Consider the following 23,292-nt stretch of genomic DNA (forward strand, 5'->3'; position numbering starts at 1 on the left):
ATAGGGCATGACAAATGTAGGTTTACAGTTGAGAGTACATGAAACAAAGTTTATTCTTGCATTACATATTAATTGTTGCATTATTTTTCACACGAACAACTGTACACCTACTTTTACTCCACCCTGTATCATGGCTTATTCTTTCTCCAGAGCAGTTATCATATTTCAAAATATGATATAATTCAGTCATGTAGTATGAATATTGCTGGTACATTTCATAGTCCACTGTGAGCTCTATGACAACATGGCTTTTTACCTGTTACATCAGTTTATCCTAAGTGTCTAAAACAATTATGACCGTCAGTCCTACCCACAGTTAGATCTCTATATATTTCTAAAGTTTTGGAAGACCCTATAACACCAGATCTATTGTACCTCATAACAAAAGTTGTCTGCATCACAGGAGAACATGGATATTTTATACGAAGCATTCATTCTTGTTTAATACAGTCTCTAATATTCCCTTGTCTCCTGACAATGAAGCGTGGAGTCATCATTTACCACCAAACTTGCACTGATCTCTTTTCTTTTCTAAACACTTAAGCTAAGAGGAAGTTTAAGCATGTTTTGTATAAATGTACAGAAATATAAATAAGGAAAAGTAGATGACATATTACTATAGGGAAGTGAAAAACATTTCTCTTTAGCTCTAATATGCCCCTGAATCACCATTATGAAACAAACATGGCCTGCTTCACTTACGACATCATTCATTAACCCTGTGAAAATTGGAATTTATGTCTTTGAATATAAGGTATAAGAATGAAACATTAGAAGCTTCCTTGGCATGATAAAGACCAAATAACTTAAAACTAAAACCCTAAATGTCTAAATGTTATATTAAAAAGTTTATAATTAATGTTGGATGAGGCTCCATTTAGAGAGTCAACACAAGTTTGTTTTAATAATTTTATAAATTATTTTTATTAATTTGTTTTTGTTACAGATGTTTCTCCTTTTCCCCCCATTAGCACCCTTCTCCCCATCACCCCCGTCCTATCCTCAGCTATTTTGTCTATGTCCATTGGTCACGCATACACGCATATAAGTTCTATGGTTTATCTCTCCCCCGCCAACTCCTCCTCTTCTGAGGTTTGTCAGTCTGTACCCTACCTTTATGTCTCTCGGTCAGTTTTGTTCATCAGTTTGTTTAGTTCATTATATTCCACAAATAAGTGAAATCATGTGATATTTGTCTTTCTCTGCTTGGCTTGTTTCACTTAGGATAATAATCTCCAGTTCCATCCATGTCGTCTCAAAGGATAAGAGATCTTTCTTTCTTACAGCTGCATAGTACTCCATTGTGGATATGACCACAGCTTTTTTATCCACTCATCTACTGATGGATACTTGGGTTGTTTCCAGATCTTAGCTACTGTAAATAGTGCTGCTCTGAACATAGGGGTACATATATTCTTTCTGATTGGTGTTTCATACTTCTTAGGGTATTTTCCTTGAAGTGGGATCACTGGGTCAAATGGCAGTTCAATTTTTAATTTTTTGAGGTAGCACCATAGTATTTTCCATAGTGGCTGCACCAGTCTGCATTCCCACCAGCAGTGTACTAGAGTCCCCTTTTCTCCACACCCTCGCCAACACTTCTTGTTTGATGATTTGTTGATTGTGGCCAAAATAAAAAAATAATTTTTATTTAAATTATGAAAAATTTTATTTTTAGTGTTCAGTTATTATTATAGTCTTTTTTATATATATAAATTGTAGGACATGAGAAATTTGTTCTATACCTTGGTATTTTCAGTGATGGAAAAAATCCCATTTCCTCATGTAGAAGTTAGGTTCGTATTCTGCTTAATGTACAGTTTTAAGACCAATCCTGCCCCAGAAAGAAATTCCTTCAATTTCCCAGTTTTAGCAACAGATGTTGTGGCATTTCGTTAACCAAAACCTGTGTTTCAGAACCACTTTATCATAATTGAAACTATAGTGAATGCAAGACTAGAAATTATAAATGCCAAAAAAAGTGATAACTTTTCTATGTCTGTAAGACATTCAGAGAAAAATGGCACAATATATTAATAATTAAACAATAAATCTGCTATTGAATTTTATGCATATTAACATATATCTTCTTGAATGACTAGCCTAACACTAATGTAGATCACACTGATTTAATAAATTCCCACAGAAGGGGAGGGGGCGTGCCAGTGGATAGCTGGAGAGTGTAGTAAACAGATTTTAATCTCAGCATTGACACTGGTCTGTTACCAGCTGTGCTACTTGTAACACTCAGTTCAGATGTCTGAGTTTCAGTGGTTTTCTCTCTAGGAGTAAATTAAATTAGTTTGTGAAATTATATACTATTTTTGTGCCTCAATTTTCTCATTTATAAAAATGGTAATAGGTAGCTTTAAGATCCTCCTAAGTTTGTTATGGTGATTCAGTGAGCCATTAAATGTAATAACCCTTAGAACAGTGGTTCTCAACTTTCCTAATGCCGTGACCCTTTAATACAGTTCCTCATGTTGTGGTGACCCTCAACCATAAAATTATTTTTGTTGCTACTTCATAACTATAATTTTGCTACTGTTATGTCTTAGGAGACCCCTGTGAAAGGGTCATTCGACCCCCAAAGGGGTCGCGACCCACAGGTTGAGAACTGCTGCCTTAGAGCATCCCAAGCCCAGAGTAACTCAGTGTTAGTTATATTTGGTATTAGGGTCCTAGTCATATATAAAATATTAAGCATTTTTATTTATGTTGGGAAAAATTATTTTTCAAATTATAAGAGAAAGTTTTTTTAGAAAATCAGAGGTTGCCCAGCCAGTGTGTCTTAGTGGATTGAGTGTCATGGTCCCATGACTGAGAGGTCTCGGTTGGATTCCTGGTCAGGGTGCATGCCCCAGTTGCGGGCTGATCCCCAGTAGGGGGTGTGTAAGAGGCAGCCAATCGATGGTTCTCTCTCACATCAATGTTTCTATCTCTCTCTCCCTTCCTCTCTCTCTCTAAAAAAATCTATATAAACATTAAAAAAAGAAAGAAAGGAAAGTCACAGAGGTAAAAGAAATGAGCTCTTAGAATAAATGGGCTCAGGAAACAAGTTAAAGCAAAAGAAGGGCCCTTGGAGATTAGGAGAGAGAGAAAGAGATATACCTAAGAGAGAAAAGAAGGAGGAGAGGTTCAGGCATTCTGGGGTGGGAGGGAGAGTGCCCTGGGGAAGGAAGGGGATAGGGAGAGCCACGGCCATGCTCCATAAACAAACAGTGGGGTTATTTATTTATTTATTATTTTTTAAATTCTCATCCAAGGATATTTTTCTTGATTTTTTTTAGATAGTATGGGAGGAAGGGAGGGGAAGAGAGAGAGAGAAACATCAATGTGAGAGAGACACATTGATTAGTTGCCTGCCAAACAAACCTGACCAGGGCCAGGGATCGAACCCCAACCGAGTTACATGCCCTTCACTGGAATCGAACCTGCTAGTCTTTGGTCTGGGGGCTGATACTCTAATTGCTGAGACAAACTGGCTAGGGTGGGACACGTTTTGTAAATATGTAAAAACTTCTGATAGGAGTAACTAATTTTACATAGAAGAACTCACTAAAGTTATTTGGAATTGGGCTATGGCCATAAATGCTGCCTTCAAATTAAACAATGAAGCAACTCTTGTAGGAATATATATATATATATATATATATATATATATATATATATATATATATTAGTCAGGAGATAGATGATTCAAGAAAACAACAATTTAAGGTAGAAGTCTTATGTTCAATATGTATTTAGACAGCTCTGGGATACAGATAACATCAGAATCCTTCTCATAGACTCACAGTGCAAAATATTATACTGGTTAGCATTATTAAATCACTTAATTTTAGAAAAGGTATAACTCACCCCACCAATCTATTAACATTGTTTCTGGAAATGATGACCTGTTAACTAGTATGTGACTGCAGATAGACCACCTGTTTGGAGAATTCTAGGAACTAACCTCAAAAGCAGCAGACTCCGACCTTCAGATATTCTGGCTCTGAGAGATTTGCTGACCTTCAACCAATTATCTGAACTCACTATTGGCTTGTATGTACTCCTCCTAACAGAGAGCTCTCAAACCCCTCCTTTGGATTCCTTTGTTCTGTTTGTTTTCTTCCTCCTCCCTCCTTATAAAAACCTCTGCCCATGTCAACTTCTTAAGATAGTCTTTGCCACTTTACTCCTCATTTTCTTAGGCTGCCAGCTCTTGAATAAACCTATGTTCCTTTCACTGGCCCTTGTCTCCTGATTATTGGCTTTCAAGCTGCAGGCAGCTAAACCTGGGTTTGGTATTAGAGAAAACATCTTCAGTTGTATTTAATTCAATATCTAAACACTTAAAACTTTTAGAGAAGCAAACTGAGGCCAAGAAAAAAAGAAAGCCACTATGGTTAAATGGAAGGCCACGAGAATGAGATCTCAGTTTTAGTCCTTGTTTCATGACTTATTAATACGTGCTACAAGGTAAAACATATGGTTCTGTGTGTTTAGATTCTTTACTGTTAAAAGTTGATAATTATGCCAAGCTACCTACATCCATCACAGGCCTAGGAGAAGATGAATGAATGATACCTGCAATGAGTAATGAGATACTTTAATAAAGGAATTATTTTCAAAGCTACAGAAAAAAAGTGGGGTAAGTAGAACACACACACACACACACAAAAATCACTTTTAATATTCTCTTGGCCATATGTTTCCCCATCTCTCTTTCCCATTTTATCCCTAATCAGTTAATATATGTTACACCAACAGATATATGGGCTTATATATGTTAACCAACTTATATGTTTTGGTTATATATGGCTTATATATGTTAACCAACTCATTAAAAATACAAACTAATATTTGACAAAGGAGTCAAGAATACCCATTGGGAAAAGGATAGTTTCTTCAATAAATCATGTTAAGAAAACTGAATAGCTATGCACAAAAAAATCAAAATGGACCCCTATCTTATACCTCTCATACAAATTAACTCAAAAAATTAAATATAAAAGCTGAAAAAATGAAACTAGAAAAAAACAAAGTCTTGGCAATGATTTTGGGTGACACAAAAAAACACAACCAACAAAATAAAAAATAAACAAGTGGGACTATATCAAATTAAAAAGATACTGCACAATGAAAGAAACAATCAAATAAAAAAGCAACATATTGAATGGAAGAAAATAACTATAAGCTATATATTCGATAAGGAGTTAATATCCAAAACATATAAGGAACTCATATAACTCAATAGTAGAAAAACCCATGTAATTGGATTCGAAATAAGCAGAAGACCTCAAGACATATTTTTCCAAGATATATACTCATCAAGTTAAAGTGCCCCGTATCACTGATATTCAGGTAAATGGAAATCCAAACCACAATGAAACATCACTTCACACTTGTCAGTATAGCTATTATCCCAAAGACAAGATATATGAATTTGTAAGAGCATGGAGAAAAACCATTGTGCAATGCAAATTTGTTCGGCAACTGTTGTGGGAATGCATATTTGTTCAGACACCGTGAAAAACAGTATGGAGGTTCCCCAAAAAACTAAAAATAGAATTACTGTAAGATCCATCAATTCTACTTCTATATATGTATCTGACGGAAACAAAATCACTATCTTGAAGAGTTATCTGCACCTCATGTTCATTGAAGCATTGTTCACAATAGCCAAGAGTGAAACATTCTAAATGTCCATCAATGGATGAATGGAAAGAGCTGTGGTATGTTTACATACAATGGAATATTATTCAGTCATTAAATAGTAGGAAATCCAGCCATTTGTGACAACGTGGATAGACTTTCAGGTCATTATACTGAGAAATAATGCAGACAGAAAAGATATACCATAGGATCTCACTGATATGTGGCATTTAGAGAGGCTGAGCTCATAGATACAGAGAGCAGACCGGTGGTTTCCAGGGTCTGAGGGATAGGAGAAATGGGGAGATGTTCGTTCCACTTATAAGATTAATTACTTCTGGGAATCTAATGTACAGCATGGTTACTATAGCTAACAATACTGCATTATATTCTTGAAAGTTCCTAAGGGAGTAGATTTTAAATGTTCTTTTTAAAAATAATTAAATAAATAAAATGGTAATTATGTGAGGTGATGGATGCATTAACAGACCTTATTGTGGTAGTCATTTCAGAATATATGTGTATCAAATCACCACACTGTACACCGTAAACTTAAATGTTATATGTTATTCATATCTCAACATTTTGAGAAAATATATCATGATATTGTGTCACCATTATAAGCAGGAACCAGGGAAGAAACATGAATAATGGTAATGTGTAGGGTACAAAAATTAATAGAGATATGTCAGGATTTCCAGCCAAACCATTTAAATAGACAAAAATACCCTAATTATTTATAGATTATTTATATTTGTTACAGGGAAGTAAATGTAAACCCAGCTAAGCTCTCCAGGGGCTATTTATACATATGAGTGGTCAGATCTTAAGAAATGCTAACGAGAAGCTTATCCAGTCCCTTCACTTTACAAATAGAGAAATGTGCATAAAAAACAAATGCAATTTTCCAAGACACAGTTAGAGCCAGGTTCAATTTTCTCAGTATAATACACAGCCTCGTTATTTAGGCTAGGAGTTGTAAGGTTTCCATAGTATGTAATGTTTACTTTTTAAACCAATGTTTAAAATTTTCTTCCTCATTGAAGCCAATATAAAACACAAAAAGATTGAATCAAGTTTATTTTAGACCTACTGGATGATTTGACTAACGCAAACAAATAGCAACATGAAAGTCTTTAAAATTTTTCACAAAAGCTATTTCCCCCCAAGACAAAATCTTCCTCATGTTTAGTACGGAAGGTTTGTGGATCCATACATCTATCTGCACAAGGGCAGCACCCACCTCCACTCACTTCTGACTGAAGAGCAGAACGAAAGGGGTGGGAAATTATATAGACCTATTTTGAAAAATTTAGGATTCTACCAGTTCATTCTGGGACCTGATGCTTTAGTCCTTTCCTTAACTACAATACCCAGCAGGTGTCAGGCTGACCAAAAGAGTGCCCAGAACATTCAAACTTAATTCTTGGTTCAGCCAACTAGATTATTTTGTTTGCTTGAAAAAACCCTAGATCCCAAGGGTAAGGACTGGTCAAGTACACTGCTTGCCAAGTTCCTCTACAATGGCGAAAGTGATAGAATAATAGAACTCTGTAAATTAATATTTTTGGATTAATTGATTTTTGTTACAGATGTTTCTTCCTTTCCCCCCTAGACACCCTCTTCCCCCCCCCGCCCCCCCCCCCCCAGCATTGCTGTCTGTGTCCATTGGTTATGCGTACATGCACACAACATTCGTTGTTCATCTCATCCAGCCCCTACTGTGAGGTTTGTCAGTCTGAACCATACTCCTTTCTATGTCTCTGGGTCTATCTCATTCATCAGCCCACCTTGTTCATTATATTCCACAAATAAGTGAGATCATGTGGTATTTGTCCTTCTCTGATTGGCTTATTAAATAATTTTTCCCTGTTCTTGAACTATTCCAGATGAAAGGTCTTCACATCAGGAGGAAATGATTGGGAAAGGGTGAGGCTATACCTACTGGAATGGGACACGCTGACTTTTGTGACGAAGGAGAAACATCAGAGAGGCGTTTTAGACCCAGTGAAGTCTGAAGGACGGAAGTACGTTAATGATCTATCTCTTTAAGTCCCCCAAAGCCTTCCTCAAAAAAGGAAAACTCTAGAGCAACCCTCCCAAACATTGCAGCCACACACATTTGACGGGCATCCCGGTTTCCCGTACCCTGACACATTTCACTGACCATGTTTTGATCACCATCCGTCTTCGTCTTACTGAGACGTCGACCAGAAACAGTGAGGGGCTGGCTCCAGCCTCCGTCCTTACCAAGCAAAGCAAGTGGCAACACCTCCAGCTGTCTTTGTCTTCCCCACACCGATTCTCCCAGCTCAAACGGAGGCGGTCTGTGAGGTGGGTGAGTCCCAACCCTCTGGACTCCAGCTGCTAGAGGCTGGGGGAAAGGCCCGGTCCGAGGGCCTGTGGGCCCCGGAGGGCTCCAGTCCTGCTGCGGGCGCATGTGCAGTGCACCCCCAGGTCTGGCTCTGGGAGCGCGGAGGAGCAAGGTGTTGGGCCAGAGCGGGCTCCCCTCCACGGGAGGCCTCGGGCCAGGCACTGCAGCGCGGAGGCTGGGACTGCAGAGAGTCCAGAAGTCCGCACTGGGGATTGCAGGCTAGACGATGGGAGTCAAGTCCTCCCAGACATCAGGCTTTCGGAGATGGGAGCACTCAGGTGTGTCTTACCCAGGACTCACCGGCCAGATCCCGTGGATCTCCAGAGATCCCGCCAGATCAGACTTGCTCCGTGGAACGTGAGGTAGTGGCTGCAGCACTTCTGGTTGATTCCGAGGTTCTCTAAGCCGCCCTGAGGATCTGCGTGTCCCAGCCTGACCTCACCATGCCCCTCACTCAGTCAGGACCCACACTTGCTGCAAAATCATCTCCACTCAAGTATCTGTGACTTCATTCTAGAAGTCAGGTGGAAACCCTCTAAATTTGTGCCCTTAGCTGATTATAAGTCACACTTGACAGGCCCCAGCAGTTGAAAACATTTTTTTTTTTTTTTCCCCAAGGTGACGGTGTGCATGGTCAGGCCTATGATTTCTGTGTGGAAGTGAAGGTATTAATTTGCCTCCCTGTTGGGAAGCATAATGGTTGCATCTAGATGAAACTGTAGCTCTCTTTAAGTATTTAGGTACACCACCAGTATGATCAGCTAGCTCTCAGGTGATTGGAAAGATCTCTCCAAAATGAGGCTATCCTTAGCTATTTAGGCAGTCTTCCTGGAAAGGAAAGGAACATTATTCATGTGCTCCCTACGTGCAGTTATTCTTATGATGAGAGTCATCCAATTAAAAAGGTGTAATGGAATTTGTCCCTGACTTTACTTTAGTTGAAATTTTCAGTGATAAGACTTTGGCACTGGAAAAGTCAGGTTAGTCTCAATTTATCATCCAGCATTGCTATGTATGATAGGATTAGCCCAGACTTCCCTTTTGTAGGCCAGGGTAGAGCCCACTAATTTCAATGTGAATTAATGCTTTGAGAAAGTTGGAAACATCAGTACAGAAATGTGATGAGACTGTTACATGGTTTTTTAAGGCCCACTCTGGTGCTTTGTGGTATTTGTTCAGCCGATTTTGTACAGAACACTGAGGGAACGGTTGAGGTCAGTACTCAAGTTGGTCTCATTCTGCTACAACCTCTTGATAGTAGCCTTAATTAAATGGTATATGAAACAATTGGCAGGTATACTCCCAGACTCTGAAGGACAGATTAACCGAAATGGTTGACCACATGGCATGCTTATGAGACAATGCTACATGTGTGTCTCTTGTTTATTCATCTCTTGTGAGCAAGACACTTAATTGCCTTCTTTTTTACCATCTTTCAAAGGATGTTTACATAGCATGCAGCCTTGGAAAATACAGTGTCTCTCTTCAGAGAAAAAGACAAACATGTGTGCTCTCTAGTATGATGTGATGATGTCCTCCTTCAGAGAAGAGGTTCCCTAAGCTCAGTATTCTTTTTCTGTGACATAGTCCAACATATGTCCTGGCATCCATCTCTGCCAATCCCTACTTCCCTTTCAGGACAGTGGACAAGGTGAACTAATGTAAATACACTAATGCTCACATTGATTTATGTGCCATAAATAATAAAGTCCTTAGTCTAGGACCAGGAGTCTCATGTCTTTAGCCAACATCCATGAAAATGGGTCAGGCTAACACACTTTTTAAGTAGGGTAAAATCTCAGGCATTTCACAGTTCTTGACAACCTGGGGTCATTTATAGCCTACATATTTATCTTAAAAAAATAACATAAGTCATGCCTTTACTGAATATTTAAATATATTTCATGCTGAGAGTCTCTTTCAACTACATGTGTGTATAAATATATAAAGAATGGTAGTGTTATCAGACTATGAGTTATAAAGTTACAGAATGCTTTCAAAATCCTAGGCCCATCCATCAGCAATAACAAAAAAAGCGTACTTCAACCCTCACATGGTAACACAATATTTAGTTACCTTGTTAAGACTGAATGTTAATAATAATCTTTAATCTTTCCCCAGGCAACATTATTTAATAGTAGAAGCTTTCTCTAGTTGAAACAATTTAGTGAAAATTCCCAAGAAAGGAATAAAGTTGGCATTTATACAGCTCTATTAAAATGAAGGTCAGGGTTTTAGCCAGTCAAAGCTTCATTAGAAGCTGTCTGCTAGCCCCTGGAAACCTTTGCTGCCTCGTATCCATTATGGAACTGATTAGTAGCAGGAACTTTATGTAATGAGTCTCATTACCCCCATCTGCAGTGTATCCTCCCCTTTCACCTCCACACAATCCACATATTTTATTTCATAAAAATTGTCATTTTTCTTGGTTGACTACCAATTTGCCACAGTAATGAAGATGTTCCTAATGGAGTGCCACTACAGGACAGGATGCCCATATAAAGATAGTGACTATAGACTCTGTTTTGTAGTTGGACAGCAATGTTCATAAACAAAGGCATGACTTTCTAGGATTTTGATGATTAAATCATCTGGAATGTAGCAAGGGTAAAAGATACGTTTAGCCCTTCAATTGTCCTGGAGGTAAAATGGGTAGGAGGCATTTTGTTGATAAGCTTTCACTTTTCCTAAATTAATATTCCCTGGAAGAATATGAAGCACCAACATATAGAATATTTCTCCTGTACTTTTAGGATTAAAGGTGAAAGGTGACTTTCATGTATGTTTCCATAGTATCCCATCTATTTCCTAATCCAAAGAAGAAATACTTTCCTGTATTATGATAATTTATCTACTTATTGCTTTGAGGTACTTGACAGTACTAGTCTTGGAAGCAGACAATATTTCTTTTTTTGTATTTTCATTTTCAATTCCAAAAGTCTGGCTACAAACTTAAGAAATGGTTTTTAAATTAATGAAGTCTTTGTTTTAGAGAGCTATAACTAGTTTTATCCCCAGTGATTCCACTCACATCGTACAGTTTCTGTCCATGAGGCTAGATCAGAATGAAAGAGATGCTACAGATCAAACAAGAAGGAGTCTCAGAAGCTATGTTAAGTTGGAAACTGTGTACCTCAGTTTTGCTGTGGATACATAAAACCAAAATTGTTACTGAACTAAAGGGGTTCATTTGTCTGTATTCATCAAACGCAACCAAACATGAACAGTAGTTTTCAGCCAAGAAAGTTAGGGCTTATTGTTTAAGGAAATGCACCATACCTGGAGTCACAGGTGAGCTCCAATTCAAAGACCTGGCTTCCAGGGCATGGCTTACATAAGGAGAAAATCATTAATAATGGAGACGAAGGGAGTTAGAGTTGTGGCTGGTTGGAAGTCTCTATTGATTAGCCAGTGCTAGGATAGGGGATAGTTGATCAGTGCATCTGGTCCTGATGTCAGCCATGGTGTCACTCTGTCTGGTTTCCCAAGGGTGATTAATATGGTCATTCAGCTTTCCTGGGTCCAAAGCTAAAACTCAATGGAGACCTAGATGTTGTATTTCTCTGTGGTCAACAGACCTAAGCCTTTGTTCCCAAGCTTGTTTAATGCTGACCAGGACCTCATTTTCCGGAGGACTTAATAATTAAGAGAGTGGACATTCAAGGGAGAGGGAGGCAGGTGAGCAAGGGTACTCTTAGGGTGGACAAGGCCAGTTTGAATCAAAAGGAAAGAAAGAGAAAAGGTCCGATTTTTAAAAATGAGGTTTCTGCATGATTACATAATCAAAGGGAAAGACTGACAGCAACCACATCAAGAAAAAGACAAAAGTAAACCAGTCAACTAACACAGACTGTAACAAACCCATAGTATTTTTTATTCACACTCAATAGTGAAGCTTAAAACCAAGAGCAACAGGAATCAAACTGAAGGACTGAAGCAATGTATTTGATTATATTTGAGACAGAAGAGAATGGAAGTTAATATTCACTTGCTCAGCACACAAGATCTGAATGTCCATAAATGTAAGAATTGTCCTGCCTTTTAGGGTAAGCCTCAGGGGACACTGTCTGGAGTGAGCAAAATTAACCTGGTTGTCTACCAGTGAGCTGAGCTAAAGAACTGGTAGATTTACAATTGCTTTTTTTCCCCCAGCTCATTCAACAGGTAAGAACTATCTTCCCTTTTTTCTTGACAAAGATGAGGTTTGAGAGGAACTTCAAATGAAAATATGAAATAAAACAACATAAAGAAAATGAAATACCAATAGAGTTAAAAGAGAAAGATTTTCAGTAATTAAACATGGTTTATTTAAAATAGAGACATTAAATTATAAACATTTGTGGCTAGGAACAAAAATACCTTCTGGAATTTCAATTATACATACAATAAATCGTTTTCACTCCTAACACCTCTTATTTTTATCCTTTTGTCTCTATAATTGAGTGTACTTCTTGGCCTATTTTTCACTTTCATAGTTCTTACTATAGTTCTCTTTTTAATCTAATACGTTAAACACATTTATTGAGATTTTGAAGTATTTCTCAGTTCTAGCATGTACACTTGGTTATGAAACATGGATTCCAGTTCACTGGAGAGAATCTCAAACTAGTCATTTATTTTCTTGACTAGTAAACAGTCATCTTAACATCGACGAATCTAGATATATTTAGGGTCCTAAGACAATGTTCCTATACTCCAGGCAGAGATGTATGCTACCTTTCTGGAAGGCATCTAAGGACACTAGCAATACTGAATCAACTTTATGCACAAATTAAATCACAAATTAAAAGCTTTAAACATAAGCCTCAGTTCCTGGAAAGTAGTTTTATTTTTAGTTCATCCTCACTTCCAAGGTATAACATTTAAGGGTTAAAATTGTAATTGTGTGGATGCGCATGTGTGTTTGTGGGGCAGGAGGGTGGTTTAAGAGAGTAGAGTTCACTAGGTATTTCTTTGGCAATTTCCTGCTCACCCATGTTAATGTTGAAAGCTCTGCTCAACATCTGGGTTTCTTAGTTGCCTGATGAGGAATCTACAGATGTGTATAGTGCAAAAATGTTCCCCAAATCAGAACTCATATCTCTGGGCTTCCATCTTCTCTTGGATATTGCCTAGTATTTCTTCATTGCCCTGTGAAGTGGTTTCCAAATTTGTTAGTAGGAATTTTTCATTACTGATCTACTCTTAAGTTTTCTTCAGAATTATTTAATTGGATATTAGCAGGAGTCCTGAGTTAGCTTTAACATCTCAATCTAAGAGAATAATTTGAAGAATTATAAAGCTTAATATTTATAACTATGATATCACTCTCACTGGGATTTCATAAATATTTAGTTAAAACTGAACAAACAACCATATAAAAATACACTAATTTTCACTTGCATCATAAATCTTCAAGATTCCGTAGTCCACAAGGAAGGCGGTGAGGGACATGATGAATGGATAAGGCTCCCTTGATTTAATAAGTATAGAACTTCCTTTACACGCTCATACACATAAAATCCTGTTGAAGAAAGGGTCAATTGTTTAAAAATATGGAATCATTGATATTTGTTGAGATGTTAAAAATTACCAAGCTGCATATTGACAGAAAAATGTTTGTCTGTTTTATTGCTATTGCTTTAATATCTACTTTAGTACCTGACATGTACATCTTCACTCAGAATTTATTGAGCAAATGAATGGATTATTCAGGAAATTTGAAACACATACTATAGTATCCAGACAAAAATTTTAAATAGGATATATTATTTAATTTATTTTTTATCTATTACAATTTTATTTTGTTTTCTAAATTCTTTTTTATAAGATTTAGTGATATATAACTTACATACCATAATGTTTACCTTTTAAAAATATACAACTTCATGGTGTTTAGCATATTTATAGAGTTGTGCAATGATAGCCATAATCCAGTTGTAAAACTTTCTTTTTTTCCTCCAAAAACAGACCTTGTACTGCTTAGCACTCACTACCTAGTCTCTCCAACCAACACCTACCCATCCCCAATCCTAGGAAACCACTAACCTATTTTCTGTCACCCTAGATTTGCTATTTGAAAATTTAATATTGTAATGGAGAATAAATATGCTATACTTATATAAATCTACCCATACTAATCTTAGTAAATGTTAAATCCAGATTGTTACTCTAACCCAAATTTTCTCTCAAAACTAGAGCTTATACTTTAAAAGATTTTTTTTGTTTTTGCCTGGCAGGTGTGGCTCACTGGTTGAGTGTCGACCCATGCACCAAGAGGTCACTGGTTCCATTCTCAGTCAGGGCCCGTGCCTGGGTTGTGAGCCCAATCCCCAGTGGGGGGCATGCAGAAGGCAGCTAATTGATGTTCTCTCTCATTAATGTTTCTACCTCTCTCTCCCTTCCCCTTTCTCTCTCCTAAAATCAATTTAAAAAATTATTAAAACTTTTTTTTTTTTTTTTTTTAGTATGCTTCAAAATCCAGCAGTTTCAGTACCTGTGTGAACCTAATGAACAGCCTGACCTTCAAGGCCCTGGCTAAGGCTGACCATCCAGACACAGAAATTTGCTGATTAAAAAAAAAAAAATGTCCAACTCAAGGATTCTGACCATGAAATTCTATATTATGACCAGCAAGGACACTGCCTGCATGTCCGTAGCCCCTCCTACCAATTTCTTTGTTCTGCTTTCTCTCTCCTTCTTTACAAAAATCTCTACCTGCAATGAAATCTTAAAATGGATTTTTGAGCACGGGAAAAATCCCCCATCTTCTCGAGATGCTGGCACTTGAATAAACCTCTTTCCTTTTACTAGCCCCTGTCTCACAAGTTTGGCTTTCATTGCAGCAGGCAGCAGAATATAATTTTGGTTACAATATAAATGTAATAACATTATATGTGGTCTTTTATGATTGGTTTTTTGTAGTATTTTGCAGTTCATCCATGTTGTAGCATATACCATTACTTCATTTCTTTTTTTATTGCTGAATAATTTCCCATTATATAGATATGCTACATTTTGTTTATCCATTCATCATTTGCTTGACATTTGGGAATTACAAATCAAAACTACAGTTTGATACTTCTTCTGAATCATCAGAATAACTGTAATAAAAAAAAAAGACTAAATAACATATTTTGGTGTGACTGAAGAAAATTGGAACTCTCAAGTTGCTGATAGGAATATAAAAATGGTATAGAAAATTTGCAAAACAGTTTGGCAATTTCTCAAGGTGTTAAATGCAGAGTTACCATAATATTCAGCAAATCTATTTCTAGATATCTACCCAAGGGAAGTAAAAATCTCCATGCAAATTATACACAGATGTTTATTGTAACATTATTTATAATAAACAAAAACTTGAAACAATTTAGTTGATCTTTTTAATCTGCATAATATTTGATTTCTTATACTTTTTCAGGTCTGTATTTTTATACTGGTATAGTTATTATATCTTTTTTCCAATTTTCTACCCTAAATGAATCTTGTCTGATAACTGATATAATGTGGTAATGTTAGATGTTTTTGCATCCCAGTTTAAACCAGCACATATCACCTTTATTCATTTTTTGGCCATTCCTAAGTATTTTCTCATTATCTAATAGACATCAAAAACTGTAGCAGCTATGTAAGATTAAATATAAATCTATGAACCCATTAAGTCATTTACCAAAATGTTAGGCACATAGCAGACACCTAATAAACACTTGTTGAATGTCTACGTGAGTAAATACACAAATATACAGCCATGACTTCAATGGTTAGACCAATATTTCCAAAGGCAATTATAAGTATTGAACAAAGGAGTGTACAGAATGCTTATATAGCAACAAATATTTTAATCATTTTTTTCTTCTTAAACTCATGGCATTCTTAAATATGCTATTTACCTTTTGATATTGTTTTCTTGTTTCATAGTGATTCATAACTTTCTTACTCTTATTTTTAGGTTTTATTGCATAGCTTATTATCTTCCATAAATTCTCACAAGGTAATATAATCTCTGAAGACTGGTAATCAGGTATTTAATTATAACATGGCTATGTGTGCCTAAAACCCACGTCATTTTTATTAAATATTCACCTATGTCCCTTTTTTTCTCCTAAAAAAAATCAATAAAAGCATATATATAAATAAATGAACAAACAAACATTAAAAAAAGAAAAATATATCAGTTTAGAGGCAGGAAAGATTGGTCTGGTACAAAGAATGGAGAGAGCAAGACAAATTAAGAAAATATTGAAAAATTCAAGGCCAGCCATTGGGCGGAACGGAATAAGTTATTGGCAGACGTGATGTACAGAAATGAATGTATTAGAAATCTCTTTCGACCACTTTGTTGACTCTCATGGTAAAGGAGAAGAATTAATAATCACACATGGATTTCTGAGCCAGATGATTTGTAGGTGGTAGCATTATTCACCGCCTTAGCATTTTGCACTGAGGTAGAAGAAGAGAAAGTTTCAGAGAAAAATAATGATGGACAAGAATTTCTGTTGTAGCTGTACCTGTGGAATGACCAGACATGTTTCCTATCATTGTAAAAGATCCATGAGTAATTTGAAGCTGCAAATGAAGAGTTAAGATGCATAAGATTACAGTGAGCAATGAAAATGAAATTATGTAGTTTCAATTCTTTGCAAATAGATTTGAGAAAAATGTGTATATGTAGGCAAAACAACAACAACAACAAAACCCAAAAAAACTCAACTGCTTGTCTGTGAATGTTTTGATCTTGATCACAAAACCTTTTAGCAAGGTCTGATTTTTTATTTTAGGGTGAGTTCAAGTATAATGGTTAACCTATGATTCAACTTGTTTGCCTCTCACCACAATTTTTTAGTTCTACCAAGAAATGATTTCCTGAGAAAGGTGGGTAGACATAAAGTGCCATGCTTATGTGTTCTCCTGGAAGTGAAGCCCAAACTCTGAGGACAGAGTTCTGCCAATGGCTTTTTAAGAAACTTATAGACAATCTTTACAGAAAATTAGCTAATAGCCATTGCTTTTAGTTTCTAAAACACAAATAAGATCAGTCATATAAGGTAATTAGAATAATCAAGATCATGGGGTATCAAAGCTTTAAAAGCACATCAGTGATCAAGTTACGTAAGACTGAAAAACAAAACTGATTATATTTTGTTATTCTGTGACTGTAGTAAACCATAGATAATAATAACTAGTAGTTCTGGGACATGGTAGGAAAAGTTTTTATTGAGAAATACTTGCCAAAAAAATATCTAAGAAACTAAAAATAAAGTAAGTAAGAGTAAAGTGTGGAATTAGAGAGATTTTTTGAGGAGCTCTATTTTAATGGTGAGGAAAAGTAAACAACAATTACCTTTTATGGGGACTAGATGGGAGAGAATGTTCAGTTTATGCTGTCACAGACCGTCTGGAAATAGCAATTCGGTGAAAACATGAGAGTTCATTCTCTGAGAAGCTCAACAAAACAAAAAACAAGTTAATACACAACATATTCTTGTCAGTGGTAAAGGATCTTACAGAGAACCTTGTTATTTTTAAAGCGTGAGTGGGGGCTAACTAATTCAATGAATCAGGTCTTCTGTTTACAGATTGTAAAGCAATCTCTACCGACTATCTTTCCTTGGAAGCTTGTCTGAAGACTTTGGAAATGATTCAGAAGAACTGCTGGCACCCTGTGTGGCTAAAGCATCACACAGCACTGTGGCTTCTGTGAGTACCCTTCTGCTTCTGCATGTTTGTACCTGTTGCAGTATTAAAAACTCCTCCAGTTGAATTTGATTCATCTGTTTCATTCCTACTCAGAGATGGACTCTACCTGTGGTCATTCCTAATTTGAATCACTTTTATTTTATTTTATTTTTAAGTTTATTTCCCTCTAATGACATTCATGATGTCTGAACAATGTCAGCTTCTGTGTCTCTAACACCTGTACTCTTCAGGGTTTGTTCTAAGCTCAGGAAATCGAGAGTTTCGCTCAACTTTACCACCAGCAGCAAGTCCTCATTTATGACTCGTGTTACAATAGTTGCTCCTGTTTCCTCTGGGCACAGGTAGGGTTAGCTAGGGATTGCAAGTCACATCCCTAGTAGCTAGCTGCTTTTTACTGTACCCTAACTGTTCTGAAGTCAAGATTGAAATCCTGTAAAGGTCTGCAGAGACTCTCCAGGCACGTTCTTGGAATTCCTATTCTATAGGATGTGGTGAAAATTATTAGGTGATAAGGCAACACTTCATATACTTCACTCAGAAAGACTTGATTACATTTTTAAGTCAGCTGACAAAATGGGCAAAAATGGGAGTTAGGTCATACCTACAACTAATTCCCTTAGATAAGTTTGAAAAATTTATAGTTGAAATATGACAAGATTTTCAAACTCCTACATTATACGAGATGTATAAATCTGAGTACCGCAGTTATATCATGGGGCCAGAATTCAATTTCCTAAGAGCAGCACCTTCTTCACCTCTCCCCACCCGCTCAGAACATGACTGATGCAAATCTACAGCTACCAGATACTTTTAGTGAAGAAAGAGTTCAGCAATTCTCTTGAAATTATATTCCCTTTATACACATAATAAATAACCTCCCTAACCTCATAATTTGTACATCCCAGTGGAGGTGATGTTAATCGTTTTTATGTAAGTCTGAGCCATTATCCTGGGGTAGCAATATTGTCCAATGAGAATAACTTCAGAAAGTGCACAAATGCAGCTATACATACATATGGAATTAGCAGGAGAGAAACCGAGTTCCTAGTATAAACTCAAAGACCAAACTTTATTTTTCCTGTAGCCAAGTTACTCATTTTATTTAGGTATTATTTGAAACTATGTTTCTCTGCAACACAGAATTAATACAACTAGCCAAAGGTGTAAGTCTTTTCTGAATAAATGCCTGAATCCTTTCTTATTCTGCCTCCTATAATGTCCTGAGTCCTGGTCATCTCTTGAGATTTCTCTACGAATGTTTCTTTAAGAATCATAAACTCTCCTTTATATATGTCATCCCCCCTGGTTCAGACTGTAACAGAAGCAAAGCAGCTACGAATATCCTGTGATTGCTAATGGATCAGTATGGCCTGAGTCCAAGGTTGCCCCAACAACCACTGACCTGTGACATTCTGAACACATAGATATAAGGAACCTCGATTACGCATTTCATGGTGTCACAGCTTTGTGAGGTTTTAGAAGTGTGATGAACTAAAGAATCACCCAGATAGAGTTTATGTTAAACCAGACTGGCCCAGAATCTATTTCTGAAAAACTATTGAATCAAAGGATTATACTACTTAGAAGTATAATATCCATATGACTTACAAATGACTGACCAACTAATGCAAACTACTGTGGAATATTTTGAATGAAATTGCTTTTTTATTCTGAGAATGAGAAGTACAAGTGTATCCATCAATGCTGTAGGGTAGAAACATCTGGTCACATATCATAGTACCTCCATCTACTTCTATCTTCCTTCATGCACACACCACTGGCCTTGGAGACGTTAACATTTCCTTCTGGTCTTACTTCCATAGAGGTATATGGAAATACCTCCCTATTTACCTGTTTTCTGAACTATAATTTTAGACAGCATATGGAGAGATTCATTTTAGCTTATAGAGAAAAGAATATAATTCTGGAAATATTTTTAATATAGTATATATATATATATATATATATATATATATATATATATTATCAAGGGAATATATAACTATGTGTCCAAACATATCCAGAATCTGATCATGTTTTATCCCTCACACTGACACATCCTGGTCCAAGCCACTGCCATCTTTAGCTTAATTATTGTAGTAGCGTCATAACTGTTATCAAGCTATTTATTTTCATTGTCCCTCTCTAGTGGATTCTCAAACAAGGCAGCCAGAGAGATTCTTTTAAAATATACACCTAGTGGTGGTGTTTCATGTTTAGATAACTCATGCAGTTTCCCATTACAGTGTTAAAGCTTTTACCGTGGCCTGGGAGGGGCTGGATATGTTTACACCTGCTGTATTTCTGCCTTTACTTCCTACTCATGCACAGCCAACCCCCTTGCCCTTGACTTAGGCATTCCTCTCCAGTTGTACTAACATTATTTTTTATTGTTGCTGTTAATCCTCACACGAGGATATTTTTTTTTCTATTGATTTTTAGATAAAGTGAAAGGGAGGGAGAGAGAGAGAGAGAAACATTGATGTGAGAGAGACACATCTATTAGTTGTCTCCCACATGACCCTGACCAGACTTGAGATCAAAACTGCCACCCAGAAACATGCCTTGACTGGGAATTGAACTTGAGACCCTTTGCTCTAACCACTGAGAAAAACTGGATAGGGATGAACTAACATTCTTGTTCCTTGGACTGTAAACACATTTATCTTGAGTCTTTATGCTTGCTATTCCTACTGCCTGGAACTCTCTTGCCCACTGTCTAATCCACCAGGCTTTCTCATTCACATCCTTTATGTCTCTACTCACATACAGCCTTAAAAACAAGTCATTCTCTGACTACTCTAAATGAAACAAGACATGCCCCAAACCACTGTAGTGCATATCTTCACTCATTCGTTAATATGTTTTTCTCCACAATGCTGGTGTGACTTTTATATCAGTTTTGTCTGACTTAGTTACTAATTTGAAGAAAAAAGTTCTGCCCATATTATGCATTTATGTTACTGTAGCACCTGGAATGCTGCCTCGCATATGATAAGTTACAAATAATAAATAATATTTGTTAAATGAATAAGTGGGACCTTTGCTTAACGATGGAATTTCATAGCTGCTGGAATTAAATCATAAAGTTAAGTCAAAACCTGTCTATCTGTGGGGAAGAACCAATGCAGAAATCACTGCATCTTATTCTACTGACCCCTAGTTGGCTCTAGGATGCTGAATCCATTCCGTGTTCCTTCTCCACTAACCATACCTGAAACTGTTACATGTTTTACTTAGAATCTTTTGAGACTCCATTTCTTCTGGAAGGCTTGCCTTTGTATAAAAATATCCAACTTTTGATGGTCTTTCTTTAAGAAGCAAGTTATGTCAATTTCCCCCCATTATATGAATTCAAAAACACCTACATGTCTATGTGGTACTATTGAAAGTGCTTTGTAGATCTTGAGGAAAAATATGTCTACCATAAAGTTCTGACATGTTTTTAATTTATACATGAACCTGGGGTATTAAGGGATGCCTTCTGAGTCATGTTCTTACTTTGGGTGCTACCAAAATCGATATGTAACCCTAACTTTGTGGGGAAGCGGAACATAATGAGGATATTTTTCTGTATCTCTCTTTGTTTCGAATGCCCCGAAGTGACAACTTCCTTCTCAGCACACCAATATAGAACGCCACCTCCAAAGTGGCTATTGTGACGAGAAACTTTTTAATAGCTTCCATTCATTTCCTCATTCTTGTTGTCATTAGATAACAGATATTCAATTCACATTCATACACATAGCAATTAAGCTTATAGTTTTTAAAAATTAGAACTCAATTGATCAAAACTGTGATTATGTTAAAGTATATACCCAAGGCTTAGTGGTGTTTTTTTTTTCTTTTTTTTTAAAGTTGTCCAAAATGAGAAATGATATAAATTTTGTGTTTTCTTCATAAAAAAAGTTATGGCTACTCCCTGATGATTTTCATAGAGTTATAGACACACATATATTTTTGACTTGGTAAAACTGAATGAAAGCTTAAAAATGATTTGTTTAAACCTTAATTTTCATTGAAAATTGTAATCACACACTCAAAAACAACAAAACAAAACTGACTTGGAGTAAAAAAATTGTCTTCAGCAGAGACTGATTCTGCTCTTTTGCAGAAACTCTGTTGTTAGGTTTTCCCTGTGGCCCTGGCCCAGCCCTCTCAGAGGTTTATTTATTTATTTTTGTAATCATTATTCCTCTTGTGCGCATCTGAAAAGGTGTTGGAAAACAAGATCTCCTTGGGTAATCTACCTTTGAAGCTGATGTCTCGCAGAGTTTGGCAGCCTGAAAGCTGGTACACAGTTCAAAGAGTTAAAGATATTTTTAAGTCTCTGCTTGCTTCTTTGGAAATATTGTTCTCTAACAGGCTTCTGATTTATTCACTTCCAGTCAGTTCCTTGTGCAAGCAATTGCTCTCAAAGTCGTTCCTCTTTCTTTTTAATTGTTTTTTTTAACCCTCACCCAAAGATATTTTTTCCATTTACCTGCAGATAGAGTGGGATGTGGAGAGATAGAGAGAGACATCGATGTGAGAGGGACACAATTGGTTGTCTCCTGCACGACGCCACCCAGGGCGGAGGAGAGAACCACAACCCAGGTACGTGCTCTTGACTGGAAGTGAACCCACGACTCTTTGGTCCACAGGCTGACGCTCTAACTGCTGAGCTAAACGGGCCAGGGCAAAGTTGTTTCTCTTGATATGGTCTCAAGGCCATTTGATTTCTTTCTTTCCCACCCACGTGCTTCTCTTTCATCGTGATGTGCTACCTTGAGAACATGAGTCTTATATGGGAAGGTTATCTTACTATTGCCTTTGACTTCTGTCACTTTTTCTAGCTGAAAGGTTTCATTGCGCCTTTATCATTGAAAAGATTTAAAAACTTCCTACAAAAAGCTGTCAGCTTTTCCAAATCTGCAAGGTTCTGAATTTATGTAATGTTACTTTCTGCATTTTTGTCTGCAGACAGGTTCATTTCTGTCTCGCAAATTTGACTAATGTAGCCTGTAGTAGAAAATACATTGCTAAGGTGTTTTTGGAACATTTCCTCCAAGGTAAGAATGTAACCTGCCTCAGAGATGATTGCTGTTGCCCCTTTTACCAAATATGTTGCCAGTACAAAACATGTATTCTGGTTTTTTCAACCCTTGATATTGATTCTTTGACTTCTTACTACCCCTCTCCTAATTGAATAACAAATATGTTTAGGGCTTTTGTATAGCTACACCTCTCTTTTGATAATAAGTTCTGTTTTAAGATAAGTATTCACAAATTTTAAAAGCTCTAGTTCTGTTTTCTTATTCTGCCCAGATGGTATTTGTCACCAACATCAAGTCTAAGGCAGGCTGAGCTGTCCTCTTTCTTCTAGCTGTGCCTTCTAGAGTAAGTTGTTTCCAAGGTAGGTTCAGCCAGTGAAGTGAGGACATGACAATTGCATAGGATGATCTCCAGAGTCATGCCTGGGAGTGGCTTTAATTACTACTCCCCAAATCAAAGGGGCTGAAACACTGTTCTATGGGATCAGCCTAAACAAAGGTGTCTGGGAAATGTAGATGAACACATTGATTACTGGTGAGACAATAAAAAATAAAAAAAGAGCAGTCAGC

Source organism: Molossus molossus, unplaced genomic scaffold (genome assembly GCF_014108415.1).
Source record: "Molossus molossus isolate mMolMol1 unplaced genomic scaffold, mMolMol1.p scaffold_m16_p_9, whole genome shotgun sequence".
Lineage (NCBI taxonomy): Eukaryota > Metazoa > Chordata > Mammalia > Chiroptera > Molossidae > Molossus > Molossus molossus.